General features: G+C 44.3%; 2 non-coding genes across 2 annotated transcripts; both read left to right on the forward strand.

Moving 5' to 3' along the window:
- Positions 1-5,268: 5,268 nt before the first annotated feature.
- trnar-acg (transfer RNA arginine (anticodon ACG)) lies at positions 5,269-5,341 on the forward strand. The gene has a single exon. It is a non-coding gene; the product is annotated as a tRNA-Arg (tRNA).
- Positions 5,342-9,603: 4,262 nt separating this feature from the next.
- Positions 9,604-9,685, forward strand: trnaf-aaa (transfer RNA phenylalanine (anticodon AAA)). The gene has a single exon. It is a non-coding gene; the product is annotated as a tRNA-Phe (tRNA).
- The last annotated feature ends 2,388 nt before the right edge of the window (positions 9,686-12,073 follow it).

Genomic DNA, 12,073 nt, shown 5'->3' on the forward strand with positions numbered 1-12,073 from the left:
GATGAATGCATCGCTTGCGTCAGGCGTTGTACCTGATCAATTTAAGGTAGCGGTTGTTAGACCGCTCCTTAAGAAGTCAAATTTGGATCCACAAGTTCTTAACAACTACAGGCCTGTCTCAAAGGTCCCATTTCAATCTAAAAGTCTTGGGAGAATAGTTGTTGCCCAACGTCAATCGTATCTGGATTCAAATAATATACTTGAGAAATTTCAGTCTGGTTTCTGAAACTGCATTAACAAGAGTCGTAAATGATATTCTCTTAGCTACTGATGCGGGGAATGCAACAGTGCTTGTGCTTCTAGATCTTAGAGCTGCCTTTGACACGGTTGACCTCTCTGTTTTGTTACACAGGCTTGAGTTTGAGGTTGGCTTATCTGGAACCGTCCTTCAGTGGTTTACTTCACATTTAACTCATCGTTTTCATTATGTTCAAATATCTAATAATTGTACTGCTTCATCAATGTCACCAGTTCAATTTGGGGTACCAGAAGATCAGTGCTGGGACCAATATTGCTCTCTCTCTCTACATGCTGCTGCTAGGTAGGATAATATGAAAAAATAATATGAACTTTCATTCATATGCTGATGACACTCAAATAAACATTTTGTTTACACCAAACGACAACTCTTCTATTATCAGTTTAGTTAAATGCATTAAGGAAGGAAATACTTGGATGTGTGAAAACTTTTTGTTACTCAACTCTGAGAAAAATGAGGATCTGTTGATCGGAGGCAACAATACTGATAGGACTACTATAACTTCAGCACTTAACTCAGAGGATTTAAACATTTGCCTCAAAGAGACAGCACGTAACCTAGGCGGCATATTAGACACAAGGCTCTTAACAACTTGCATTGTTAAGTGCCTTGGGACAACCTTGTTGTGAAAGGCGCTATATAGAAATACATTGATTTGAATTGAATTGACAATGTAAAATGTTGTGTGTTGTTTGTTAAACAAGACTGTCTTTATTTATCAAAAAATAAAAGGAATTTGCTAGGAATGCAAACGTTTGGTTGCGCTTCTTCATGCTGCATCGTCGGCATGAGTGGAGCTTTTTAAACATCTGTACTTACTGTGCCCCATAAGAAATCGTTTGTCCCCGTTCAAAAGAGATTGTGCGATGTCCTGCAGTGTTCGCAAAGCAAACCTTTGACAGTTTGAAAAGAGGAATTTATTCTGCTTCCTGTGTGTGCAGTAGTTACAAAGTTGAACGTCTTTACACGATTTGCTGCAGTTTTCAGTGGGCGGGCTTTGTCAGATGGCTTGGAAAAACGCACTGTGTTTCGGCTTGGGAAACATCATGAGAAGTGTCCTGCATGTTTTCTGTGTATAGCTGTCTTTTAACGCATACAGAATTCATTCGAAATCATTGATTTCTCCAATTAACAAGGGTCCCTTAAAGGATGAGTCAAAGTAACGTCTAATCGGATTAGTTTCCTTAGAGCTGGTTCAGAGTTTCCTCAAGAGTTTACCTTACACAGATGCGCAAAGAAGAATGTTGGGGGTGCACGCTTCAAGGTGCCTTACAGCTGTAGGGAGTGATTCGAGATGATTCGTGGCGTGTGCTCGTTCCCATATACCGTACGCCCCGGGGTGCAGTGCTAGGATGACGTACAATACCGCTTGGGCACATAACGGCGTTAAATGCAAGTGCGGGACGTGAGGGTTTTCGTTTGTTCATTTTGTTTTGCTCTGCTTTGCTTTGTTTCATGGTCAAGAGGCGTAAGGTAAGTCGTAATCCAGGGAGAACACTGGTGGCAAACAGTCCAAGGTGAGAGGCGAGGTCCAAAGTCAAAAAGGCAGAAGGGGAGTCCAATATCCAGAATAAACGAGGTAATGGAAAAAACGCCAGGTAGAGCTCTCAAGGAGTAGACTCAATACCAGCGGGAAGCAGGTAAAGATGGTAAAAATAGCACTGCGTACCGCACGGTGGAGTGTGTGCAGGTGGGTTAACTCGTGCGGCGGCGTTTGTTAATAATCACCCGCTGCTGGTGCTGTTTAGATTGCTTAAGAGTTGGTCTTAACTGCCTGGCGGTCATGACAAGCTCCTCTTTAAGCTGTGGTTTAGTTTTGCATTCATGTGTTTCTAGAGCAGTTATTTATGGGGGTGGGTGGGTCTTTCACAGAGGCTCAGGACAAATCCCCTGCATGAAAGTCTACTGTGTGCGTTCAAACAGTCACAGGTCAAGAGCCAGGCAGGAGGACAATGGACAGAAGAAGCAACGAACTAAAAATAAAAGAACGAATATGAAAAAGCCACCATCTTTTTCTTTTTGACATTTTCCGACTTTCATGCAAGCCAGGACAAAGTTGCTCGTAGCTACTTGTGGATTCAAATACTCTATCGAGTGCTTTGATGAGTTTTTGCAATTTGATTGTCGTCCTGTCAGCCTGTTTCTGTTTTTCTTTTCAATCTAGTGATGGAAAGTAAGAGGGAAATGATGGAGCAATCAATAACTGCTCCGGAAAAATGGCAGAAAGAAATGGCCCGTCACTAAGGACATTTGTGAAGCAGAGGAGTGACATCACCACAAAGGCGACACATTCTGCTGATGGTTTTGGTGAATAATGATTGAGGCGCGTTAAGAGAAAGGTAGCTGTGTCAGCATGCGTAGGCTGCAAAGGATAAAGCAAAGGTTTACTCCATGCTGAAAAGAGAAGAAAAGAAGCACAACGTTTCGGCTGTGGAGTCTTCTGTGCCATCTTCTTTAGCGATGGTGATGATGTTTACATTGGAAAAACTGAGACACGCATACTGGAGGGGCTTGAACCACCAACTTTTCAGCACCACAGAGTCTGACAGTCTTTTGTGCGCCCTACATTTGCAGGTTTATGGTCAAAGAAAACAATCACTTGCGCTTCTTGCAGCCGGCAATCTTTTTCCACTGACAACCAAGAAATGGATTTCATCTTTCACAAGCTGTATGGATTTCTTCAAAAACAAGTTATTCCAGAAAGGAAATGAATTCTTGCATTAAACTGAACCAAGCTGTACATGTTTGTCTGAAATGAGACATTCGGCACAACAAGACACGGAGAGAGGCACCGCTGGTATTCAGACCAGGGATCGCCTGCTTACTAGGCAGGCACTTTAAGCCACTAGGGAACAGCGCCAGCGGAGCACCGCGCTTTTACAGACACTTGGATTTGGGTTTTTTTCATTTATGTTTGTGGACCTTCACCATTTGAGGAAGTGAGTTAGATAAGAAAGTTACAGGTATGGTGAGCAATGACTAACAAAGGCACGTACTGCATATTCCTTACAGAAGAGTAAGCAATTTGTTCTAAAAAACACCGGCTAAAGTCCAACATCGTTAGCAATCTTATTACTTAAATAGAATAAACATCAATAAACTGTAAGGTGCTGGTACATGCGAGTAGATTTGATCTTCTATTAAACAAAAATGCAATTACAGCTCTAAAAAGGTCAACCTAGACTTCTGTAACAGATCTGTTCAGGTCATCGCTGTTCCTCTGACCTTGTGAGTCTTTGGAATTTTAAAAGTGTATTTTGCTTGCCTTTCATGTGGTCTGTGTACAAGTCACTGTGGCGTATGCGGTCCTACACAGCCTTGCTATAGACGTGACGAGCCTCCGCTATGTTGCAATGGAGAACAGGTTCAGTACGGAGCTGCCGAGAAAATTCAGCTGGAAAGCTCGTTGCAGAAAAGCATCGTTATCTGCGTCCAGCTGCAAAGCGTCACTCGTGGGTGCTGAAGAATCGATTTCACAGGCTGCGGGTATAGGCGATTTAGAGTGTTAAAGGTCCCAGCGAAAACAAAACAGCGCTGGTCCTTTTTCATGCACGCACGAGAGCAAATGCAAAGGATTTGAACCTGCGCAGGGAGACCCAAACAGATTTTAAGTGTGTTGCCTTAACCACTCGGCCACGATTACAGTAAGTACGCCAGCTGTTGGCTTCTTGCTACAATCGAACAAGGAGTGCAAGGCGGCGGCGGCAACTTTTTTCAAGTTCGCTCTCCGTTTAAGAAACCTTTTACGCCATACGTGTAAGCAGACACACACCTCAGAGTACTTAAGGGTGGCTTCAAGTTGGAATGATAAAGTCTCCCCGTTCGGACATGAAAATAGAACTTTCTTAGACAGAAAGAAATCAACAACGGAGACATGTGGATGACGATTTCAGTCACTGCACTTTGAATAGCATTTTTACTCGAGTTACAGGAGATGCCCGAATGGCCCTTGACCTACGCTCTTACGAATGACTTGGAACATTCAAAGAGAACAGCCCTCAAGTCCTGCGGTTTATTATAATGCTGTTGCGTGTCGAGGCAGTATTTGACTCCGTCCTACCGTTGAGACAGGGGGCGTACTGTAAATGAACTGCACCTGACAGCTTTAGAAAAACACCTGGGCTCAGTACGGTGCTGAGAGCTCAGCGTTGCTGTTGTTCTTATTAGCACGCACTGCATCGGCTATGACCCGAACTTTTCAATTATTCCGATCAGTAAGTCAACACGTAGTCCACATGAAAGGTAGAAATATTCTCTTGTCTGTCTCATGTTTTTATAGAACTGAATGTCCCTGACAATGTACTGTTAGTTTTAATTGAAGAACGGCATCTGTGTTCAAATATAAAAAATATAAAAAAAACGCTGGCGGTTTAAACACGCGGAAGAAAACTGAGGGATCCACAGTATGTGGACCCTCCGTGCGCCATCAGTCCGCACTCCGGACTCTGAATCCTACCATCCAAGTTAAGATCTCGGCGGAACCTGAGGCGCAGTTCCTTCTTAAAACGTAATCTGGTGAGCATTTCTAGAATCGTACTTGTATAGATGCAGCCTTTAATGTGTTGCTAGGTTAAAATTGATGACTTCTTGTATTTCAGTAGGCAACTGCCCTCTTGATTTCAGATTGAATTTCTTTATTACAGGGGCGCTTTTATGATGACAGAGTCATGTTCAGGTACTTTGCTTGATGGAGGAAGCTCATTTCGGACTCTGTGATCTGCTCACCTGGAAAGGTCTGCTGTACTACTACAAGAGAGAAGTAGAGTCTGGAAGAAGGGACAATTTTATGATGCTTTGGAAGGTAGTTTTTTTTTTCTTTGAAATCGAAATGAATCAGAATATCAGAGCAAAAGACAAACTCTTGGTTTGGTTTAAAGAGATATGGTTTTAACACAGACAAAATGTAGAAAACAGGTGTTTCTCACTTTTGGAAAAGAATTGACCGGGGGTAATATTTTACTAGTTGCAGTGCTGATCTCACTGGGTTACAGTCCTGCAGTGTCACACCAGGGCCAGTGGCGCAATGGATAACGCGTCTGACTACGGATCAGGAGATTGCAGGTTCGACTCCTGCCTGGCTCGGGTCGTTTTTAAACGCATCGGGCTACTCCCTAAGTAGTCTGTGCTACTTACTGCATTGTAATCGTACCCAGTAAGAGATTTCCTTCATGTAAATGAACTGCACCTGACAGCTTTAGAAAAACACCTGGGCTCAGTACGGTGCTGAGAGCTCAGCGTTGCTGTTCTAATTAGCACGCACTGCATCGGCTATGAGCCCGAACCTTTCAATTATTCCGATCAGTAAGTCAACACGTAGTCCACATGAACGGTAGAAATATTCTCTTGTCTGTCTCTTGTTTGTATAGAACTGAATGTCCCTGACAATGTACTGTTAGTTTTAATTGAAGAACGGCATTTGTGTTCAAATATACCAGACAAGTTTATGTAACTGCTCATGCGACACTCAGTTGTAATTAGTCAAGAAATAAAGTCGAACAACAGCTGCGGGTTTGATTCTGAACGTATCAGATTGCAGCGCCTTTTACTTCCATTGACAAATGATAGAGATTTGAAGAGAGATCCTTCAGACCAGCAAGCAAACCCACGGCTATTTCGGTTTTCTATCTAGGCAACGTTGGTGTCTGCAATAGCATACATGAAAGCGTGATGCAATTTCTGTGGCTACATTTGTTGCACGTCATGCACAGTAAGAGTGTTTCTAACACCAAATAAAAAGTCAACAAATAGCGATCACGCCTTCTCCTCAGTTAACCCACTGAAACCCTTGCTGTTAACAGTTCTTTACTGCGTGCTTTAAGAGCACCTACACATCGTGTCGGTTCTTACAGCTTTATTCATTAGGTTTTCAAAGGCATAAGTAGAGCACCAGAGGTGCGAACGCAAAATGTGTGGTTATCTGAAGAATTGCTTTCCATGGCAGCGGGGCCAAGCGATTTAGCGTTTTTATAGTACCAGGAAAGGAGAAGCGGCACTCCGCCTCTGCCGCGCAGGCACAAGGTGACGTTCGGCAGACGCCGGAGTCGGCAGGTTTCGAACCTGCGCGGGGAAACCCCAACGCATTTCGAGCCCATCGCCTTAACCACTCGAGCACGACAAATGCGAGCTCCCCGCCGCCGCATTCCTCCTATAATCAAACACGGACTGCGAGGTGGCTGCGGAAACCTTTTTAAAGTTGCTCTCCGTTAAAAAAAATACCTTTCACAAGATTCGTGCCGGCAGACAGACACGCCTCAGAGGGTTTAAGGCTGGCTTCACGTTCAAATGATAAAGTCCCCCAGTCCGGATGTCAAAATGCAACTTTGGCAGACAGAAAAAACATCAACGAACCAAAAATGTGGACAAGGATTTTACAAGCTGCACCACACTGCACTTTCAAAAGCATTTACATTCGTGTTAGACGCAGGAATTGCCTTTGATTTGCGTGCTTACGAACGCCATGGAAAACGAAACAAAACTAAAGCCCTCAGCTCCTGCACTTGATTATAATCCCGTTACGTGTCGAAGCAGGAATTTAAGTCATCCTACCACTGCAACACGGGGAATAGAGGGAAATGAGCACAAGCTACGAATTGTCTCTAATCAGTCCCTACAGTTGTAAGACGCCTGGAAGCGTGCACCCCCATCATGAATCTTTGCGCATCTGTGCAAGGTAAACTCTGGAGCAGTCTCTGAAACGGCTCAAAGGAAACACGTGATTGATTCCATGTGCATCTGGGGTTCATTTCTTATTTACATTTAATTCAAGGGAAAGGCTTGGGTCAGTTTCAGACGGCCTCCAACAGCGAGATTCAAGCGCCCCACCTTCAGCCCAATCTGCGCCGCCAGAACGCCAACGGCTCCTCTGGTCTCCGGGGTGCGGTTGTGACCCCGTAACCTAAAGTGTTGGTGGCAGACAAATGGAGACTAACAGGTGATGTCCTAGGACATGACTACATTGTGACACTCGGTGGGGATGGTGACCATTGCTTGGAAAAGAGTGCGAGGCCCCTTTAGAAAAACATTTTGTTAACAGGCATTCTGCCTCAGCCTAAACACCTATAGCTTGCAAAGCGCATGCTATTAGACAGGCACCTCTGCAAAACCTTAAGAGTCTCTTAAACTAGTGATAGTAAGGTGTTCCCAATGGGCGATGTTCGGCTTTCAAATCATCTCTCCGTGGAAGCGCCGAGATGCAGCTGTTTAAGGCTTAGAAGCAGCTGACTGTTTTACTACCTAGCTGATCACTGTCAGTCAGGGAGCTTAGAGGTGAAAAGCCTGTCTGAGAGACAATTCGCCGTCGATCAGTTCAATATGTTCCGTACAAGCTCGGCGCACCTGAGATCATCTTGGTAGCCGTGTAGCTCATATGAGTGAAAGCGTGTGTGTCAGGACTCTTACTTGGCCATCCCAACATACGGAATTTCTTCTGTTTCAGCCACTCTGTTGTTGATGTACTCCTTTGTTTTTGTCATGTTGCAAGACCCAGCGTCTTTTGAGTTTTAGATCACAGGCAGACACCCTGACATTCTGCTGTAGAATTTCCTGATACATCTCGGAATTCATCGGTCCCTCGATGATTGCAAGCCGTACAGCCTCCGCCATGCTTCCCAGGTGGGATGAGGTTTTGGAGTTGGTATGCAGTGTTTTGTTATCTCCAAACATAACGCTGTGCACATTTACCAACAAGTTCAACTTTTGTCACGTCTGTCCACAGAACATTGTTCCAGGAGTTGCTGTGGAACATCCATGTGGTCTTTAGCAAACTTGAGAGGGGCAGTGGTGGTTTTTTTGTTGGGGAGAGCAGTGGTTTCCTCCATGGTGACCTCGCATGATCACCACTCCTGTTCAGATTTCTTCTTATGGTGGACTCATGAACACAGACGTAAGACAAAGTAAACCACCTGTGTGCTAGATCCCATCCCCACTCAGCTAGTCAAAGATTCCCTCGAAGGACTGGCAGGACCTATAATTAGTATGATGAATGCATCGCTTGCGTCAGGCGTCGTACATGATCAATTTAAGGTAGTGGTTCTTAGACCGCTCCTTAAGAAGTCAAATTTGGATCCACAAGTTCTTAACAACTACAGGCCTGTCTCAAAGGTCCCATTTCAATCTAAAAGTCTTGAAAGAATAGTTGTTGCCCAACATCAAATGGATTCAAATAATATACTTGAGAAATTTCAGTCTGGTTTCTGAAACTGCATTAACAAGAGTCGTAAATTATATTCTCTTAGCTACTGATGCGGGGAATGCAACAGTGCTAGGTTGCAACAGTGCTAGGAATGCAAACTTTAGGTTGCGCTTCTTCATGCTGCATCATTGGCATGAGTGGAGCTTTTTAAACGTCTGTACTTACTGCGCCCCATAAGAAATCGTTTGTCCCTGTTCAAAAGAGATTGTGCGATGTCCTGCAGCGTTCGCAAAGCAAACCTTTGACAGTTTGAATAGAGGAATTTATTCTGCTTCCTGTGCGTGCAGTAGTTACAAACTTGAACGTCTTTACACGATCTCCTGCAGTTTTCAGTGGGCAGGCTTGGTCAGATGGCTTGGAAAAACGCACTGTGTTTCGGCTCGGGAAACATCATGAGCAGTGTCCTGCATGTTTTCTGTGTATAGCTGTCTTTTAACGCATACAGAATTCATTCGAAATCATTGATTTCTCCAATTAACAAGGATCCCTTAAATGATGAGTCAAAGTAACATCTAATCGGATTAGTTTCCTTAGAGCTGGTTCAGAGTTTGCTCAAGAGTTTACCTTTCACAGATGAGCAAAGAAGAATGTTGGGGGTGCACGCTTCAAGGCACCTTACAGCTGTAGGGAGTGATTCGAGACGATTCGTGGCGTGTGCTCGTTCCCATATACCATACGCACCGGCGTGCAGTGCTAGGATGACGTACAATACCGCTTGGGCACGTAACGGCGTTATATGCAAGTGCGGGACGTGAGGGTTTTCGTTTGTTCGTTTTGTTTTGCTCTGCTTTGCTTTGTTTTGCTTTCCATCGCGTTGGTAAGAGCGTAAATAAAAAGGCGATTCCTGCGTCTACCACTAATGTAAGAGCTATTTCAAGTGCGACGTGGTGCGGCTTTTCAAATGCTTGTGGGCATTTCTCTGTTGTTGATTCTTTTTTTGTGTGTAACAAAGTGGCATTTTCATGTCCGGACGGGGAGACTTTATCATTCCGACATGAAGCCACCCTTAAGTCCTCTGAGGCGTGTCTGTCTGCAAGGCTTGTATTTTGGAAATGTTTTTTTGAAACGGAGAACGACTTTGAAATAGGCTTCCGCCGGCGCCTCGCGATCCAGGTAAGATTGTAGCAAGAACGCAGCGGCTGTGGGGCTTGCTGTAGTCGTGGCCGAGTGGTTAAGGCGATGGACTAAAAATCCATTGGGGTCTCCCTGCGCATGTTCGAATCCTGCCGACTACGTTGTCCGCCTCCAGTCGGTGTGTTCCGGCGCAAGCAAAGAAGCGCGCCTCTTTGTTGTTCCTGGTGGTTTTAAAACGCCCAATCGCTTGTACCCGCTGCCTTGAAATAAATTCTTCAGCATCCGCGAATGGCATTTTGCAGCTGGAAGCATATGTCGACGCTTTTTGCACAGAGCACCAAAAAAGCGTCTTTTTTGAAGGCCCAGACACTTAGCATTGGTGTTTCAGTGGTAGAATTCTTGCCTGCCACGCGGGAGGCTTGGGTTTGATTCCCGGCCAATGCAGTGGCTTTTGCAGCGAGCGGCTCCATCACTTGCATCCCCTTGCAACTCGCAACTGAAAACCCACTGAAGCTAAGCAGGTGTGAGCCAGGTCAGTACCCGGATGAGGGTAAGCTACAGGGAAAAACAAAGCTTCCAGCTGGAAGCGGTGTTAATGGTGCCGGCGGGGGGGCGCTCACCCTGAGGTCTGTGCGGGTCCCAATGTCCCAGCATAGTGACGGAGACGCTGTGTTGTAAAAGGGCGCTGTCTTTCGGATGAGATGTAAAACCGAGGTCATAGTGCTCTGTGGTCATTAAAAATGACCACCAAAACCTTTGACAAAAGCTCTTGGTAATTGATGGTCTTCAATAATGCTTCTCCTTTAGGTACATTTTAAATCAGCTGAAAAATGCTGTGAAATGGGGGGACACTTCAGGCCAGTGTAGGATTTGGGTTACAAGAACCATGAAACTGCACGAGAAAGCCCGTACACTGAATTACACGGCTTTCTATTCAAAGGAGGGCAAAAGAAATTCCCTGAGTTCGATTTTTTGCAGCACAGAGAGGACCACCGTCGTGAGGCCGGTTAGTTCAGTTGGTTAGAGCGGGGTGCTAATAACGCCAAGGTCATGGGTTCAATCCCCGTACGGGCTATGTTCTTTTCTCCTCTCTTACCAAAGCTGTTAGGTTCCTTTCTGTGGTGAGATGGGTTGTCATGCAATGCTGCCACATAGTGCCGACAGACAAGAGTGTTGCGGGAGAAGAGAAAAGTGTTTGAAGATTTAAGAGTGTCTTAGGTGGAGTCAAAATCAAGTGTCACAAATGCAAGTGGGAGGATTTCCAATGTTTAATATGGTAAAAATAAGCAGAAGTTATCTGCCGGTCATGGCACAGTCTGCCATGCTTTTGTCAGATACTGTAAAGTGGTGTCGAACTGGAGCCTCACCATTTGCATATGTGAGGCTCCAGTTATACATCGAGTGTCACATTAAATGACAAAAATGAAGAGAGTTAAAGCAGCTGGAGAGGTTTTCTTACAACTTTTGAGCTGACACAGTTTTGGAAAATGTTTCCTTCACGCTGCACTGTACAACATAGGCAGCCAAGAGTCTCCAAAACAAAACAGAATTGACAGATAGGAGAAAATTCCCACTCGTCCTGAAGTTCCCAAAATCCAGCACTGAGCGTAAACAAAGTGTCTAAGTAGCGTGGGAATGCTAACCCTAACCCTAGCTGGAGTTTGAGCAATCCAGCACTGAGCGTAAAAAGATGAGTCAAAGTAACGTCTAATCGGATTAGTTTCCTTAGAGCTGGTTCAGAGTTTGCTCAAGAGTTTACCCAGTGGGCATTGATTCGTCGAATATACGTATATTCACGGCGAAAATACGGCTATACGTATATATACGTCGCCTCGACGTATAATCAACGTCGAATTGCAACCGTAAAATCGACGACATTAATAAACGCATATATAACGTCGAAAACACATCTAACACAGTGCCTGAGGCTTTTTACTGTATGTATCGTGTGTGCCGCAACTAGGAGTATACGGCACTCTGCACAGTGTACGAAGTAAATTATTTCCGCAGTAATTAATTTACACGTGTATAATAAATATAGTAAATATAATAAATTAATTACTGCGAAAATAATTTTCTTCGTAAATCCTGCAATCCAGATGATTGGGGTATTGGTGCATGGCTACAGTCTGTGCTAGGAACATGGAGAGGGTCTCTGGTTCAATACATATTTGTGGGTCTGGTATTATTCGTTATGATCATATCGTTAATATCCTGTTTGAAAAACATGTGGACTAAAGCTGCTGCTTCTGTGCTAATTGTACGCCCTGAAGGGATCATGAAGGTCAAAAAATGATTTCATGGGAAAGGTTCTCTTATCTAGTGGCAGAACCTGATGGGTAGAACAATATAGCTTTAAGGGGGGTTACCCTTGGGAGTGATTCCCCTAGATGCAAATGATTATTGTGGTTTGTTTGTTCATAATAAGATGTTTTGCAGGAACGGAACAAAGAGAAATTTTACAACTTCAGCTAGAATTGTTCTACAAAACGTCACAGCTGAGGCAGGGGAACAATGTGTAGATTTTTCTAAGAGTTATTACCCAGTTG

The sequence above is a fragment of the Lepisosteus platostomus genome, chromosome 22 (assembly GCF_059453375.1).
Source record: "Lepisosteus platostomus isolate fLepPlt1 chromosome 22, fLepPlt1.hap1, whole genome shotgun sequence".
Lineage (NCBI taxonomy): Eukaryota > Metazoa > Chordata > Actinopteri > Semionotiformes > Lepisosteidae > Lepisosteus > Lepisosteus platostomus.